Source organism: Apus apus, chromosome 2 (assembly GCF_020740795.1).
Source record: "Apus apus isolate bApuApu2 chromosome 2, bApuApu2.pri.cur, whole genome shotgun sequence".
Lineage (NCBI taxonomy): Eukaryota > Metazoa > Chordata > Aves > Apodiformes > Apodidae > Apus > Apus apus.
Genome location: NC_067283.1, coordinates 123,650,438 through 123,666,327, shown reverse-complemented (window position 1 = coordinate 123,666,327; position 15,890 = coordinate 123,650,438).

Genomic DNA, 15,890 nt, shown 5'->3' with positions numbered 1-15,890 from the left:
TTGCTTCTGCTAGGCGATCTATAAATATGTTGGAGCAGCCAAACATTTTCATCCCTTCTTTAGTTCAAGAGTAGCAGAAGATACCCACCACTGCTAATGCTACTTTAATGACATGCCTAAGCAGGGACTAAAGTGACTATAAGTAGCCAGGCCTGCCCAGTTGAGAAGTTTGCTCTATGTCAACAACAAAGAGAATGAAGAAAGCTTGAGATGGAAATATTCTAGAAGGCAAGAACTAGATGGCACTACTGTCAAGGTAGATCAACTCTGTGTGCTATTAATCTCAGCAGCCACTGGATAAGCATGTACAATAGTGTCATGCATAGCTTTGTGGTTTCAAGGCTAATTGGGCTGGTTCACTGTTTTGAGTCTGCTGAAATATATTAGTGGGATACTTCTAGCTGCTGCAGCCTGCCAGCACTTTCTGCTCAAACTGTCTCAGGAGCTCTCTGATATATGCAAACTTACATTGAACGTATGGCCATAATTTATAGCTGGATTATTCAGTCACCTGACAGTACATACAGCTGAGACGAGGTGATCAACCTTGTAGGTAAATCAAAACCTCAGACTTTAAGAGGAAAAAAGACACAATTGGAAACTCTGTAGAATGCAGCATTATGGACTCATTTCGAGTTGTTGAATTTGGTTGTAATTTTTATATCTGTATATATAACAAACTACAGCTAATTTTCTAAAAGTTAACTATTGATGAGGTACTGTGAAAAACTATTTTATGAACTGCCTTGAGATGTCTTATTAATGCTCTGAGGCAAATTTATTCTGTATTTGGACGGTACTGCCGTAATTGATTTCTATTTCTTAACTTGTTAGGCAATCGGGGGAGAAGCTAATTTCCAGTGTCATCAAAGCAGATTACGTTTGAGAGCTTTGTTCAGTTAATTACCAGCACAGCTTTGCATTCATTTCCTCGTTACACGATTTTACCTAAAGGGCCGATATTTATTTCCTAGCAAGCTGATACCTGAATATGATGGCAGCACGAAGAACACCCTGCAATAGTAAGCATGGCTTTCCAGGGAGAAGCAATGACCAGCACAGAAGCCTCTCCTGTGTCACCTGCTGGTGCTGTGCCAAGTGAGCTGCTCAGCCCCTCCATCCAGACTCAGGCTGTGTCTGTCCCTGCACAGTTTCTCAGTGTACCGCCGTCCCCCTGTCATGGCATTATGAGAGGTAAATTGGTAGATTGCCATTGTTCCTTGTAACAACTACAATTGCTGCTTATCACAGCCTACTCCTAAATACTCAGAGCTGCATTACGCCAGCCTGACATATATTATTTATTAGCTAATAGGTTGTTGGTTCTGACTGTCTTGCAGCTGCCAGCAGTGATGCTACTGACTACTCCTCATAGTCATCCGGAGGAGGAACAGGGCCATACATAAGCCAGACACCTCAGCCACAGCTGATCTACCATTACGGCTAAATATAGATTTCCTGTGTTAGAAACAAATAAACTAAAACGCCCCTAATTTTAGTGGCCTAAGACTTGTGCATTACTGTTTCCATATTGCTCATGCAGCCAATGTAACTCATGAACAAATAGGTTAAAAATAATATTCATTATTTATTGATGTTACAGCTAACATAATGATACTGGTGAAAAAAAAAAAAAGTAGGTCCTCAGTTTAAAAACTCTTCAGTTTACTCCAGCCCTCCAACCTTGGAAGAAAGTGATGTATTGCACAGTAAACAGGTGAAACTTCAGGAGGATGCCAATGTGCAACCTGCACTGAAGTTTCTGCATGGGCTGTAATAAGCAGCAGGAAGGACAAAAAGCAGAATAGCCTTTGCAGTCCTTCCAGCTTTAATGGAGAATACAGACAGTTTTAAGCTTAATAGATTTTAAATGTCTTGTCTGATGCATATTCTATCTAAGGCTTTTATGTTATTTAGTGATCTGGGAAACTATACTGGGACTGTCTAATTAACCAAGATAAAAAAATTGAGTTGTTCAGCTTCTCTGTTCACTTTCTACATTTAATACTACAATTTAATAGATATGTATTTTGCTTAGATTGAATTTGAGCATCAATTAACTATTTATTATACCATGCAACATGATATCTAAAATTGCATAACACTCAAATAAAAAAATTTTAAAATTAAATTCCTTCAAAATCCTTTCCATAATTCCAGAGAATTATAGATAAAATAATCATAGGAAGCTATGGGATTGCATAAAAATCTACATTTAAAGTAGGGAAAAATCTTGTTTATAATATCCCAAACAATTTCTTTTCATAGTATCCCACAGAACACTGTTGTATATCTTAGAGATCTCTTCAATTAAAAACTGGAAATTTTATTTTGATTTACAGTTAAAATAATTGTTAGGAAGTAGACACTCATTTCTACCTGCTAAAAGTGTGACTTAAAACAATATGTCCCAAAGATTTATTATAAAATCCCAGAAATTAAATAACCAGTGCTACTACCTCAGCAAGAGAAAGATGCAAGCTAGTTATGAGAAATCAAAAATGCTTTATTTCAATGTGTTCATATCCTGGTAAGAGTAGAAATAGCACAACTCAACAAAGTAAACAACAAGCTGTTTTTATCGTACATCCCAGTTTATAATATTCAGACATCTACTAGGTAAACAAACTTATTTCTAAAAATGAAAAAAAAATTCTCTAGCAATGCTAAAGGAAAAAGGAAAGTCTTTTCAGAGGCCATTATTATTAAACTCCAAGAGATGTAAGCTTATTGTTGCTGGCCCAGAAGATATTATGCAGTAACACTACGAGTTAGTAGAAATGACTGCTGAAAACATAAAAACATTCATTTTTAGAATGTGTGTATGTCTACCCTGATGAAGCTGAAGTGGCTAGCAACTTTAAGTGCTTCCCTTTCTAGCTCTCAGCTTTCTCTCCTGGGCTCTGCCAGTCAGGAACAGCAGGTCTGTACATTGAAAGAACAGACACCTTCAGAGGGGTCTGAAGAAGGGTCCCACAGCACTGACATGCTCCCAAGTCACTGCCCCCTTCATCAGATACCTCATCCACTAAGACTCCTTTCCTCCAAACCATGCAGAGCTGAGACCAGACAGCCCCTCCCCAATGTGCTGTTTATATCAGAACAACATACAGAGTAAACACTGCCTGAAACGTCTTCCAGCAGGTAGCTTTAAATATAGTAGCACCATGAAAAATATTTTACCTGCACTTGGAGTGACATGAAGCTCAAGGAAATCACATAAGATCAAGATTTTCTTCTAAAAGTCACAGCAGCAAGCTGTTTGGCAAAATCCCAAATGTTGGCAAGAAAGATATTGCGAGTCCCAACTCCTTGCCTGGCCTTCAATGGCAAGCCAGAATTTGCCAATTAACTTGCACTTAGAAGAAAAGGCTGAGCATGAATAAATAAATACATGATATAGCATCGTTATGGCAATGGGACATTTCAAAATGCTGAAGCCAATGGAAACCCTCAGACTGAAGCGTGCTGCTCCAAACAGCACTTCTCCCTCATCTCGAGCTGAAGATGTTTTCATTTTTACTGTCTGCATATGCCTGAACGAGGCCAACCTGCTGAGCCCCAGTGACAGCGTCCAGCTGAGAAAGAAGGAGGTGAGAGCAATTTGAACGCTGCTGTGAGAGCTGCCTGTGGAAGCATCATTTTTTTAAAAAAAAAAACAAAACACAACAAGGCAGCTGCAAGTTCCAGTAAGCCTGAGCGAAGAGTCAGTTTATCAGTTGTTGTTTGAATGGAAAAGACAGCAGCGTTAAGAACCAGCCACAAACTTTTCTTGTGTACAGCATCTATCCAGGAAACATTTCCAGAGCTTTGCCAGTACATCTCAGGTGATCACAGTGCAAACAAATCTCACAAGCAGCATGCACTGACTGACTCTGCTCCCCTGCAAGTTTCTAGTAAAACTCCCTGGGAGGGGGATCATGTGCCAGGCTTGGTAGGATGTTTAGTTTCTCAGACCTTGCCCAGCCTCTAAGGCTCAGTGCTAGCTCTGCACTAGCTTAGATACAACTCGCCAGCTGAGCAAACTTGGAGTGTTTTTAAAGCAAAACCTCACCAGACAGACTCTTCCCACTTGCAAGCCTATCCAGCCTGGCTACTACCCTTCCTCTTCTAAACCAATCCTGGCAGCTCCTCAGAGCTATAGGATGGGGTCAATGAAATCCCTCGCCTAGGTGTCCTTTTAATAACAAGGTCTTAATGACTGTGTATTTGCTAGGGAATGTTACCTCCACCTGATGATATTGACACTTTCCTTTTTACACAACCATTTGAAACAGTGACAGTTTTGGCAGTGATGCCAGAGATGGTCTCATTTGCAATGAACTACAATGTCCAAGAAAATGTGAATAGATTGCTTATTTATATCTTAATCATTATGTAACTTGAGTCCAAGACCTACTATAAATATGCACGGTACATACATAGGGTATATACAAAGGTATACCTTCACCCGGGCAGGGAAATTCTGATGTAAGAAACACACTGAATGGTTTGCAGAAACCATGCAGTGAACATGTCTATTTAGAAAGCACTTAGGGTTTTAAATCCAGGGGACTGACAGCATATTATGTATCTACAGAATGCATATATGCCAGTATATTTTGGACTAGCACAATTCTACAGTTCTTCTTTGATATAGAGGGGCTTTTTCAATCCCCGGGTATACGGGGTAATTCAAATGACATCTGTCTACCGAGAACGCGGAGGTTTTGTATCACCAGCTTCCACAAGCGCTATTAGAGCATCGGAAACAAATGACGAGCCTTTATCTTTAAAGCTCACCCACGGCAGGAGGTAGAATACTACGACATGTCATTTCCCCCACCCTCCCTTTAGCAGCTCTGAAGGAACAAAAATACAAGCCACGGTTTCCAAAGCGCTCCAGCATGAGGGCTGCATTCTTCTCCCTCAAACTGATCCCGGCAGCCGGAGACGAAACCTGTGTCCGTCCAGACCCGCCGAGCACACCCCCTCTCCCGAGGGGTGCTCCCGGCCCCGGAGCCGCCGCTGCCCAGCGGAGCAGAGCGGATCGCGGCCGGAGCACCCCGGGGGTCCCCGCGGGAGACCCGCGCTCCTCCCTGGCCCGGGCGCCGCGCAGCCTGCCGGGGACTAGCCGGCAGTTTTTGCCTCCCTTGCAACTCCCATCAGCGCGGGAGGCGTGGATGTCTTTTAAAAAACAATCCAAAACCAAATAAAACAGAGCTGCAGCCCTGGGCGGAGGAGAGATGCCCGTCCGCTTACCTGGCTCCGCGGGCGCCCGGGGCACCGCCGGGGGATGGAGGAGGGATTCCCCGGAGCTGGCAGGGGCTGCTCGGGCTTCCCCGGGCACTGCGCGGCCGCCAAAGCCACGGCGAGAGGTTTGTTTTGGTCGCTCCTTCCCGGGGAGGGTTTTGCTCTACATTCCCGGCTCCACATCACCGCCCCCCCCGGCACGGAGAGGACTGGGGGTGGAAAACCACGGCAAAGGCATCTCTCTCCTCCCCGCAGAGATGAGAAGCCGGCGAACAAGCAGCGCGGCGAGCGGCTGGGGTGGCGGGGCGGAGGAAGGGGGTGGCGGGGCGGGGGGGGTGGATAAAAGGCGAGCCCGCGCTGCCCTCTCCTCGCTGTAATCCCCGGCTGCATGCGAGCTGCCGGCTGCCGGCGCGGCCGCCCGTGTGTGGGGGCGGCGGGGGAGGCACAGCCGCTCCCGGCCGGGGCACGCGGGGCGCCCCCGGCCCCCCCGCAGCCCCCCCCCCCGCGCCGCCCCCCGCCCGGCTGCGCGCACACCCGCGCCCGCGCCTCCCGCCCCAGGCTTGGGGGGGGAGTTGGGGGTGCGCGCACACGCACAGCCCCCGTTCTCCCCAGGCAGGGGTGCACACCCCCCCCACTCCACCCCTGCATGAACTCCAGGCGGGGCATGTACATACACACCCCGCACCCCTGCCCAGGCAGAGGATGCGCACACAAGCCATCAAGCACACACGTGTTCGCGGGCACACACAGGCACGGTATCAATGCCACAGGCAGGGGATGAACACCCACACACAGATGCACACACACACGCCACGGCCCACACTAACCCCTGCAGGCAGGGCTGCACCCCCCTCCCACCTCCCCGTGCACACACACCCCTTCACACACATGCACACACACAACCCACGCTACCCGTCCCGCCCCCCAAAGGCGAGTGGTGCACGCACACACACATATGCAGCCCACATTAACACCCGCAGGCAGGGATCCCGCTCTCACACAAGGGTGCACCCACAGTAACACTCCCATTCTGGGGATGAGCACACCCCGTGAGACCTCCCCACACACCTCCCTTCCAGACAGGGAATACACACACACGCGCACACACACATACACTTCTGTGTACTACCCCTCTCCCATACACATACAGGTACCCTCACCTGGGTACCACCAGGTCAGTGGTACACCCACAACACTGTCACTCTCCTCTTTTCCACTTCCTCAGCCCAGGGAATGGGCACGCAATGTGTAAGCATTCCCCAAATCCAACTGGCAACCTGGCAGCCCCGGCCCAGCCGCACTGTTGGCATACTGGGGCCTGATGAGGGACAAATCCCATGGCAGGGATTCTGGGGAGTCAGGGCCCCTCTAGGGATGGGGACTCACTCACTTCTGTCATCAGGTCTTGATGAGGTAGCTATGATCAAGACTTCTGCCACTTCTGCTCTTCCTCCATCTCATAGTGTAGAATAGCTCTTCTTTACTGCTTTTTAATGGAAAGTCTTTCATCATTCACAATAATGGGAGGAAGTCTCTGTCCCTCATTCCGTGATGCCTCTAAGTTGTATTTATTGGGGGTAGAAAGCTGTTCTAATTTTCAAGTGTTTTTCTCTTTCTCTGGTCAAATAACAGTTCCTCTGTAACTTTGCCCTCTGCGTTGCCTTGCTCAGGCTTCATCTCATCCTGTAGCTCTGAGATTCTGCCTTCAGTGTTGCACATTGCACTGCTGGGTTGAAGGCTTTCCAACACAACATTTATTAGCTTTTTTTTTAAAATTTTTGTTAATTGGAAGACCTCCTAATTCTTTTGAAAGCCATCCAAGAAACAGTATTGGGCAGTATGATTTAAGTTACAACCAACTAAAAATTAGGTTAAACTTTGAATACTCATTTTCTGTGTTAATTTATCCCTCATTTTATTTGCTTCCTTGCATAGCAGCTTGAGAATATATAGATGTGTGATTTTTAAAAAAGGTTGACCAGGTCTGCCTTCCAAAGCTTTCTAAATGGGTACCACAGTAGTGGAAGTCCTACATGATGCTGATTTCAAGGTTACTTTTTCATAGAAATAATTATTTATGTTGAAACCATAAGCAACGATGCCCTTTGAACTCTGGACATCCGTCTCCCACAGCATCCTTGTAGATAAGTTGATCAAGAATGGGTTTGGTGATCAGGTAGTGAGGTGGATCAAGAACTGGTTGAAAGGAAGGAGGCAGAGAGTTGTAGTCAATGGGGCGGAATCTGGTTGGAGGTGTGTGACCAGTGGAGTCCCTCAGGGGTCGGTACTGGGACCGGTGTTGTTCAACATCTTCATCAGCGACCTGGATGAGGGTACAGAATGTACTCTCAGCAAGTTTGCTGATGACACAAAGCTGGGAGGAGTGGCTGACACACTGGAGGGCTGTGCTGCCATTCAGAGGGACTTGGACAGGCTGGAGAGTTGGGCAGGGAGAAATCTGATGAAGTTCAACAAGGACAAGTGTAGAGTTTTGCATTTGGGGAAGAGAAACCCCATGTACCAGTACAGGTTGGGGGCTGACCTGCTGGAGGGCAGTGTAGGTGAAAGGGACCTGGGGGTCCTGGTAGACAGGAGGATGACCATGAGCCAGCAATGTGCCCTTGTGGCTAAGAAGGCCAATGGCATCCTGGGGTGCATTAGAAAGGGTGTGGTTAGTCAGTCAAGAGAGGTTCTCCTCCCCCTCTATTCTGCATTGGTGAGGCCGCATCTGGAGTATTGTGTCCAGTTCTGGGCCCCTCAGTTCAAGAAGGACAGGGAACTGCTTGAAAGAGTCCAGTGCAGAGCTACAAAGATGATTAAGGGAGTGGAACATCTCCCTTATGAGGAAAGGCTGAGGGAGCTGGGTCTCTTTAGCTTGGAGAAAAGGAGACTGAGGGGTGACCTCGTCAGTGTTTACAAATATGTAAGGGGTGAGTGTCAGGGAGATGGAGTTAGGCTTTTCTCAGTGTTGACCAGTGATAGGACAAGGGGTAATGGGATCAAATTGGAGCATAGGAGGTTCAAGGTGAATATTTGGAAAAAATTCTTTACTGTGAGAGTGACAGAGCACTGGGACAGGCTGCCCAGAGAGGTTGTGGAGTCTCCTTCTCTGGAGACATTCAAAACACACCTGGATGCGTTCCTGTGTGATGTGCTCTAGATGACCCTGCTCTGGCAGGGGGGTTGGATTAGATGATCTTTTGAAGTCCCTTCCAACCCCTAGGATTCTACGATTCTATGATTCTATGATCTGTGTCATAGACATCTGTGTCTGTACTAGTCAGTCTACTCTATCCTAATGGCTAATCAGGGAAATACTCTTCCATACATGTTAAATGAAGATCCATTGCTACCTATTCCTTGCCCCGACTCCAGTGGACTGAGTTCAATTGAAATGTAGTTGTCTGTGTATTTCATATGTTCCACGTCTCCTATATGCATGTGTCTATGTGTCTCACTCCTAATTTTTGAACTCACTAATCAGTTTCACCTGAATGTGAGAGGTGGGTAAAATGATCAAAGAAAATTAAATTCCTGCAACTTTAAGAAAAAGAATGTGGTTGAGTGAAGAGTCTAGTCTCACTATGTATCCCTTTGTGCTAAGAGCATGGCAGAAGTGGCTTTAGGAGTTCATGCATTGTTACATACCTCAGGCTCTGTGTATTTGTGTATGTCACATCTGGGAGCAAAATTCAGCTGGAGCTTGTGTCTTCTTAGGCACTGTGGTCAATGAAGCCCATAAAACAAAGCCACAGCAAACCAGTTCATTCATTTGAATGCTCATGAAATAATGGGTTCTCAAAAGCTCCAGTGCTCCACTACTGCTTTTCATGATGCAGTGAGTGGTTTTGAAGGCTGTAAGTATTTTATAGAAGTAGACTATATTTTGGTGAGATTTTAATATTTGGCTTTTTGGTATTTTTGATAAAGGGATACTCTCTTATTTCTCTCTCATACACACACATATGGACACTGCTAGGACTTGCTTATTGGGAAAACTGAGCAGTCAGTTGGTGAGCTCCTGCAGTCTTCCAGCTACACAGGCATACATGCTGTGTAGACACTTCTCTAGAATAAACAATTGGTCTGCTTTCAAAAATGGGGAGTCAGTCGCTACCCTGAGCTAGTGACTCCACAGCAAAAAATAACTTTACTCTGGGAAATAATCTTTGCACAGACGTATATTGTCATACCTGGATATATGTTTACTACACTATCTACATTAATCAGTTTTCCTTCATAAACCAATTGCTAACTGTTTTTGGCTCGCTCCTTTTCTAGGCATGGGGATTTTATCTTCAAAAACACTCATCTTTCACTTAACACCAGTGTGCTTGGAAGTTAAAGGAAAGGCTTTGTGGTTCCTATATTTACCAGAAAAAGTTGCAAAATGTATTTTCATGCTGACGACAAGTGGCTTGCAGACCGTGTGGGACCAATTTCCTTCAGAGGAGTTTTGTTTCAGTTGGTCAGATAAGGGCAAGGAAGACACATCTTGGATGAAAGAGAAACCTCTTTCCTGCCGAGCTTTTGGTTGAAGGATTTTTCTCCCTCACGACAATGGTATTCTTCAGAGCACTGTTCAAGACCGGCCTTGTAAACACGCTGGACCTCTTCATTCTCCCTTCATGCATGGTTTACATGGTCAAGCTCACAAAGGTCTCTGTGAGGCTCCCCAAACACCTCCCTGGAGTGAGAAGAGCTGGGGGCAAGGAAGACATGGATGGGGGAAGATGGGTAAACTTTTGGAAAGGCATAGTTAGATGTTTATCTGCAGCAGGAGAATCATTCAAAATCACAGTCTAACTGTTGCAAGAAATAATTGTCTTCTTTTCTGCTGACCTTCTCAACCACACCAGTGATGTAATGTGACCCACACATTTGCTTCATTTTGAAGAAAGAAGAATGGATTTGTGTTTGTCAGGGACCTGAAGGCACTCCTAGGGCTGCTGGCCCCTCTCCTGGGGGCTTCCCCAACCCCTGCCCATGTCCCCAGATCCCATTTCAGCTCAACTCAGGGCTTTCAGTTCCTGCCTCAGCAGTACTAGAGACACTCCACTGTGGAGAAGGGAGTGATCATCTTACAGGCAGGCTTCATGTCTATTTCTCACTTGTAGGAGCAGATATTACAATAAGCACCAGCAACAGGAGGACTGATGTCATCAGCATCAAAGCTGGTCTATCTGTCTAAATAAGGAGTTGATAATTTTCTTGACTATAATCATCTTAGCTACTGCAATGCCAAAATGTAATGTCAGGTGGTCTGGAAATATCTTCTAATTTCCCAGTGATGAGTACAACAAAAGGGAAAAAGAATAAGGTTCCATTCTAGAAGAATCACCCCATCCCACTGTCCTTACTATCACTCAGGATCTCCAGATAAAAACAAGTCAAACAAAGTCAGTTTCTTGGCCAAGTCTAACATTGTCTTAAAATAAATTGTGTCTGAAATAGCATCTGGCAATAGCATAGCCCACCATAGTTCAGAGGAAGTCTGAGCTGGATTAGGGATTTCCTGAATTATGGAATAGCTTTCCGTGCTTCCTAATGAGTGGTTTGGATGTTGTTGTTGTTTTGGGCTTTTTTCCCCCCTTCTTTTCAGGTTTTTGTTTCCTTTTATAGATTTCTCCATTTTGGAATAATGTTTTCTATTCCTCTTGTCACAGATCAGACTCCAACACACTGTCTTCAAGTCTTGGCTTCTAGTAGAGCTCCTGGAAGGGTCTTAAGCTCTTCCACGGGATGCAGTGGGATAGCAGTCTCACTAGTGTTTAAAGGTAATCTTGTACATGTGTCTAGGAATGATATGCTGCTGCACACTGGGGCAATAGTGGCAGCTTTTTCCTCTCTAGCACAGTAAGTGGAAACTTATAAGACTGGGTATCACAAAACCAGCAATGGAGCAGAGCAAGAGCATAGCCAGGAAGGACAGATCATGGGCAAAATGCCATTGTCAAATTAGCCGCAGCTTGGATGGGTTTTGAGGTTTGTGTTGTTGTTTTGTGTTTTTTTTTTTTTTGCCATTGGTAAAAAATGATTCATTGTTCCTTTCTTCTTTGAGTGGAATTTTTTATTAGTAGTATTATGATTATGATGGACAATACTGCACAATAATATAGTAATTGCTGTCAGAGCTAGAATCAGTTGTAGACATAACATAACAAAAATAGAAAACAAACTAAACAAAGGCTTATCAATATGATTACAGTTGAGTCCAAATTGAACAAATTGATTTATTTCAAATTTGTGCATTTCCTCATATGTAGAAGTCAAATAGATAAGATTTACTGGTTAGCTTATATGTCAAGCAGACAGAATGCCTGCTGAGTGGCTACTGGAGCTCCAGCCTGCAACATTTCAATATAGGGCTCTCTTTTGTGTAACATGAGATGGCGATGATTTCCAGAAAGTCAAGTCTTTTTTTAACCTTCTGTAACGGGTTCCTCTAGTTTATGTTTTGATTTAAAAAGCAATCATATTTTGTAACATGATCTTCATCGTTGTTTTTTATTAAACATGGTCTGAATGCTAATCCTCTCTGTCAATTAAAATATTATCAGGTGTTATTCACAGACCTTTAAATGGAGATCCCTTCTTTTGGCTCCAAGCCAAGTCACAATCTGAGAAATGATTCAGCTTTGCTTATGAGTCCCAGTAGAGTATATCCCAGGTTTAAACTTGCTCTGCTGTTGCTTTCCAGAAGTTGCAGTAGCTTGGTCCAAGTTTATGACAAAAAAAGCAGTTGAATAAAACCCAGTCCTGTCATTCTTAACAACATGGCATTTCCTGGTTATATTATACAGGGAGAGCCAGCGGACACTTACAGGCAAAGGACTACTTTACATGAGGCTTATCTAGGTGATCAGACATTACCTTCTAGCTTTGAACTCTGCAAGGTCTGCAGCGCAAAAATATGTTGCCTTAAATACCATCTCTGAGAAGGTGGCTCTTACGTCTTCAGAAACATCCACAGCCTCTTTTGCAGTCAGTCAGTGCTCCAGCGTGTAGCGCTGAGCAGGCAGGTAGGGCTGAGAGCACTGGCTTCTTCCCCATCCCAATGGAGGCACAGCCACACAAGCAGGGCTGTCCCTTCCCAGGAGGGCTATTGTGGAAGACATCCTTTCTGAGCTCCTTTCAAGGTCTGTGTTACCTGCTTGGGTTCTATGTAGCATGCAGCCATTCGTCTGCCTTTTGCGAGTCTGGTGAAATGGGAGTCAGAATTTTTAGGCTTTTCATTTCAGATTATTTCTGTTCTGTGTCAAATATGATTTAACGGTAGATTAATTAAAAGTAATCTGTCACAATAACTTAGGCATAAGAAGAAGGCATTTTCTGTGCAGGTTGAAGCTGAAGAACAGAAAGGACTGGAAGAAGGGATATTCAGTAGCCACTCAGAATTACTGGCTAAATACCGTTTTCTATTAGCAAGGGAGAATGAAACATCCAGAAGCAGAGGATTTTGCAATGGGAAAAAGCCAATTGCAGAGAGAGGAGGATCAGACTGTGATTAGTTGTGAGAGGTATGAAGCTTCTAATTATAAGGGCAATCCCCATGCTCCTCCCCTACAGCCGGGTAGGAAAGGATAGAGACTCCGAGTGGAAAGATAGGGCCTGGCCTGTTGGCGGAGAGCTTTCTCTGTATCTTGTACTCTAACAGGCTCCTGGGAGAACTCCAGGGAGATTAACTTTTCTGAAACACAGTTTGAAGCTTTCCGTGAGCAGGGCAGTTCTGCAGTACTCAGGCACTGAGCTGATCACGGGCAGCGTAGTCCTGCTCTGATGTTGTGACAGGAACTGAGGAGTGAAATTCCCAGGGATTAGACTGAAGCTCTTGTTGACACATCTGGTAAACTTCTGCTGCCAATAAATACAGTAAATCAAATGTGGATAATTTGTTTAAAACTTACTGTGTTCACAAATGAAGTGATAGACCTTTGAACTCTCATTCCTAATCAGTTTTCATTTTTATCTCGTTCCCCATGGATTAAACCTCAGGACAGAAATACAGAAAGCAACCAGCCATTGCCTTTTTTAATGAAATATCTTGATATCACCGGCTAATCCTGACCCAATATTAAGCCCATGTTTTTCCAGCTGTGGATAGATACCACATTGTGTACAATGTAGTTCTGCTCCTGGCTTGCAGCACAAAACAATGTAAAACACTCCACAAGTTACTTTCAGCTATTTTTCAGGGTTTATGCAGATATTTTTTTTTCTCTCTATGAGATTGTTATTTAATCTGGTGGAATAATAAGTTAACCTACTTGCTTTCTTCTCTGACCTTCACCCACAGCAGTTTCCTACAGCCTTTTTAATCTTTTGTAATGTCTGAAAGAGAGTATTGTGGTGATGTGTAAATAGGACACTTAGCTCAAGTGGAACCTGCTTGAAGACAAACAAGTTACCAGCTAATGGTTTCAATTTGTAAATTCTTTCTGGAAAAGAACCATATCTTTTCTTAAAGCTTTCTGAAAAGCAGAGTTTTCTGTTCATGAGAACTCTTGCTTTTTTCAACCAGAGTGGCAGCAGATCAGCTAACAAAAATGCCAGCCAAATTCCCTAACAAGTGTCAGATGAATTTGGTTGTGGAGGGTGAGCCCTGCCCAGGTAACAGCACAGTGAGCCCATGTGAGGTCTTCCAGGTTTCAAGCCCATGCAAGCTTGAAAGCTTGGGGAGTGAGGGCTCTTCCTGGCTTCCATCTTGCTGCAAAACTAGAGGAAAGCCCTGATTAGGTGAACGGTTCCCAGGTTTCCAGGGTCCTGTCTCAGAAACATCTGAATGTCAACCAATGTATGGGGGTCAGCTCTAGCGTAAGGTACTCCAGAGACGTACCAAGTAGATTGCATGAGACATGGCAAGCCAGGTTCCTGAGCAGGTTAGATGGTCTTTGTATGAAATGGTCCCTGAAAACCAACAAGGTTCCCTGTTCCAAGGCAGCTTGCCAGGAAGCAGAGTTGGTTTGGAGTTGGGCTCTGGGATTATGAAAGTTCACCAAACCAAAGTAAATTCAGATGAGCAACTTGATACTAACACACTGGCTTTCCTGGAACATTTCAGGCTGCTTTATGTTCGTAATTAACTTCAGAAGTAACAACCAGAAAAGGACTGGCTTTTTGAAATAATTTCTCAAGAGTGATGCACAATTTTAGAGATTCTTATTGCTCAAGTATGTGTTGCTGATCTGCTTTAGACTCTGCAAACCTGAAGATGTTGGCTTTGTGGGTTTTGATTAATACCACAGGGTGCTATTTAAGTCAAGGAAATCTAACTTTTTTTAAATTACATGTCAAGTCCTCAGACCTCCCTGCAGTATATCAAATCTCAATTGGCAGGTTACATGCCATGATCTCTTCTGAAATATTTAATTAGACATTTTTATACTTACTGTAGCTCCTTTTGAAAAACCTGCAGAGTAGGATAAATGGCATTATGCTTAAGAAACTTGAAGGCGTAAATTTATGTATTTGAATTTTCTAAATTGGCTAGAACACATTTCTTGTTGCTTCCATACAAAAAAAATTAAAAATTAAAATAAAAACAAACAACAAACCAAAACCACAACAAAACCCACACAAAAAAAAGCAACAAACAAGAAAACCTAAAACTCTTATTCTTGAATTGCTTATGTAAGTCCCTTACCAATCAGTGGAAGCAATAAAATACTGGATAGGTACCACAATGAAACACACTGTTTTGAGGAGTTTGAACTGACATGGTGACCTTAATGTGGACGCTGATTAGGACTGGAAGTGAAGTTATTAAACTTTGTATTCTTACTGTAGGTTGAACAGGTTGGTTTGGGGTGGCTTTTCTTTTAAGTTTTAGTGACCCCTAACTACCTTCAGTAATACTTGGAAATTTATTCCCTCAAGCTTTGCAATTTCACTCTCCTGAAATGCTCATCTGGCACAGGTACACTCAGTTCCTCCATCCGCTGTTTGCCGTTCCCTAGCTGCTAGTGGCATATGCTGTGGGTGATTTGGAGCTGTATGAGCTGAGATGCCAGTGTTTCCACTAAATTAAGCAAATAACATTAAAAGTGTATTGCAGTCTCAGCAGAGACGTTAATGTGAGTTCCTCTCCTGTCACTATTTTTCATGAAAGTTGATAAGATGTTTTGAAATGGGCTAATGGACTTGGAAGTGATGTGGGAGAAAATGTGGAAAGGAAAATGGACATGAAAGGCAAAGGCATAGATTTTTCCCTAGGAAGCCAGGCTGAGTTGTCATAGGCAGAGCGGAGCAGGCAGAAGTGTTCAGTGGACCCTCTTGCTCACTGCCATCTGAATACTTGCTTGTGTCCCTGCAAAGTGACTTTGAAGAAGGCAAATCCTACAAAGTCAGATTTGAATAATATTACATTCATTTCACATGGATAGAAATGACAGCTGACGACGCAAGTATCAGGAAATCAGGCCCCATACTTTCCTAGTGACCTATGAACAGACCGACATGTGATTGCTATTAATTTGCTTAGCAATGTAATTTACCTGCAAATGGCTTAGGCAAATATCACAGTTTTTAAACTCTTTGCTTAGTGCACAGTTCTTGCTTTAAATGTTTGTTATTCACACTTACTACTTGCATTGTATTCTGGGATCATGGCAGTGTACTGGGTCTCTTGATATTATTTCACTCTCTCACTAGGCAATTCT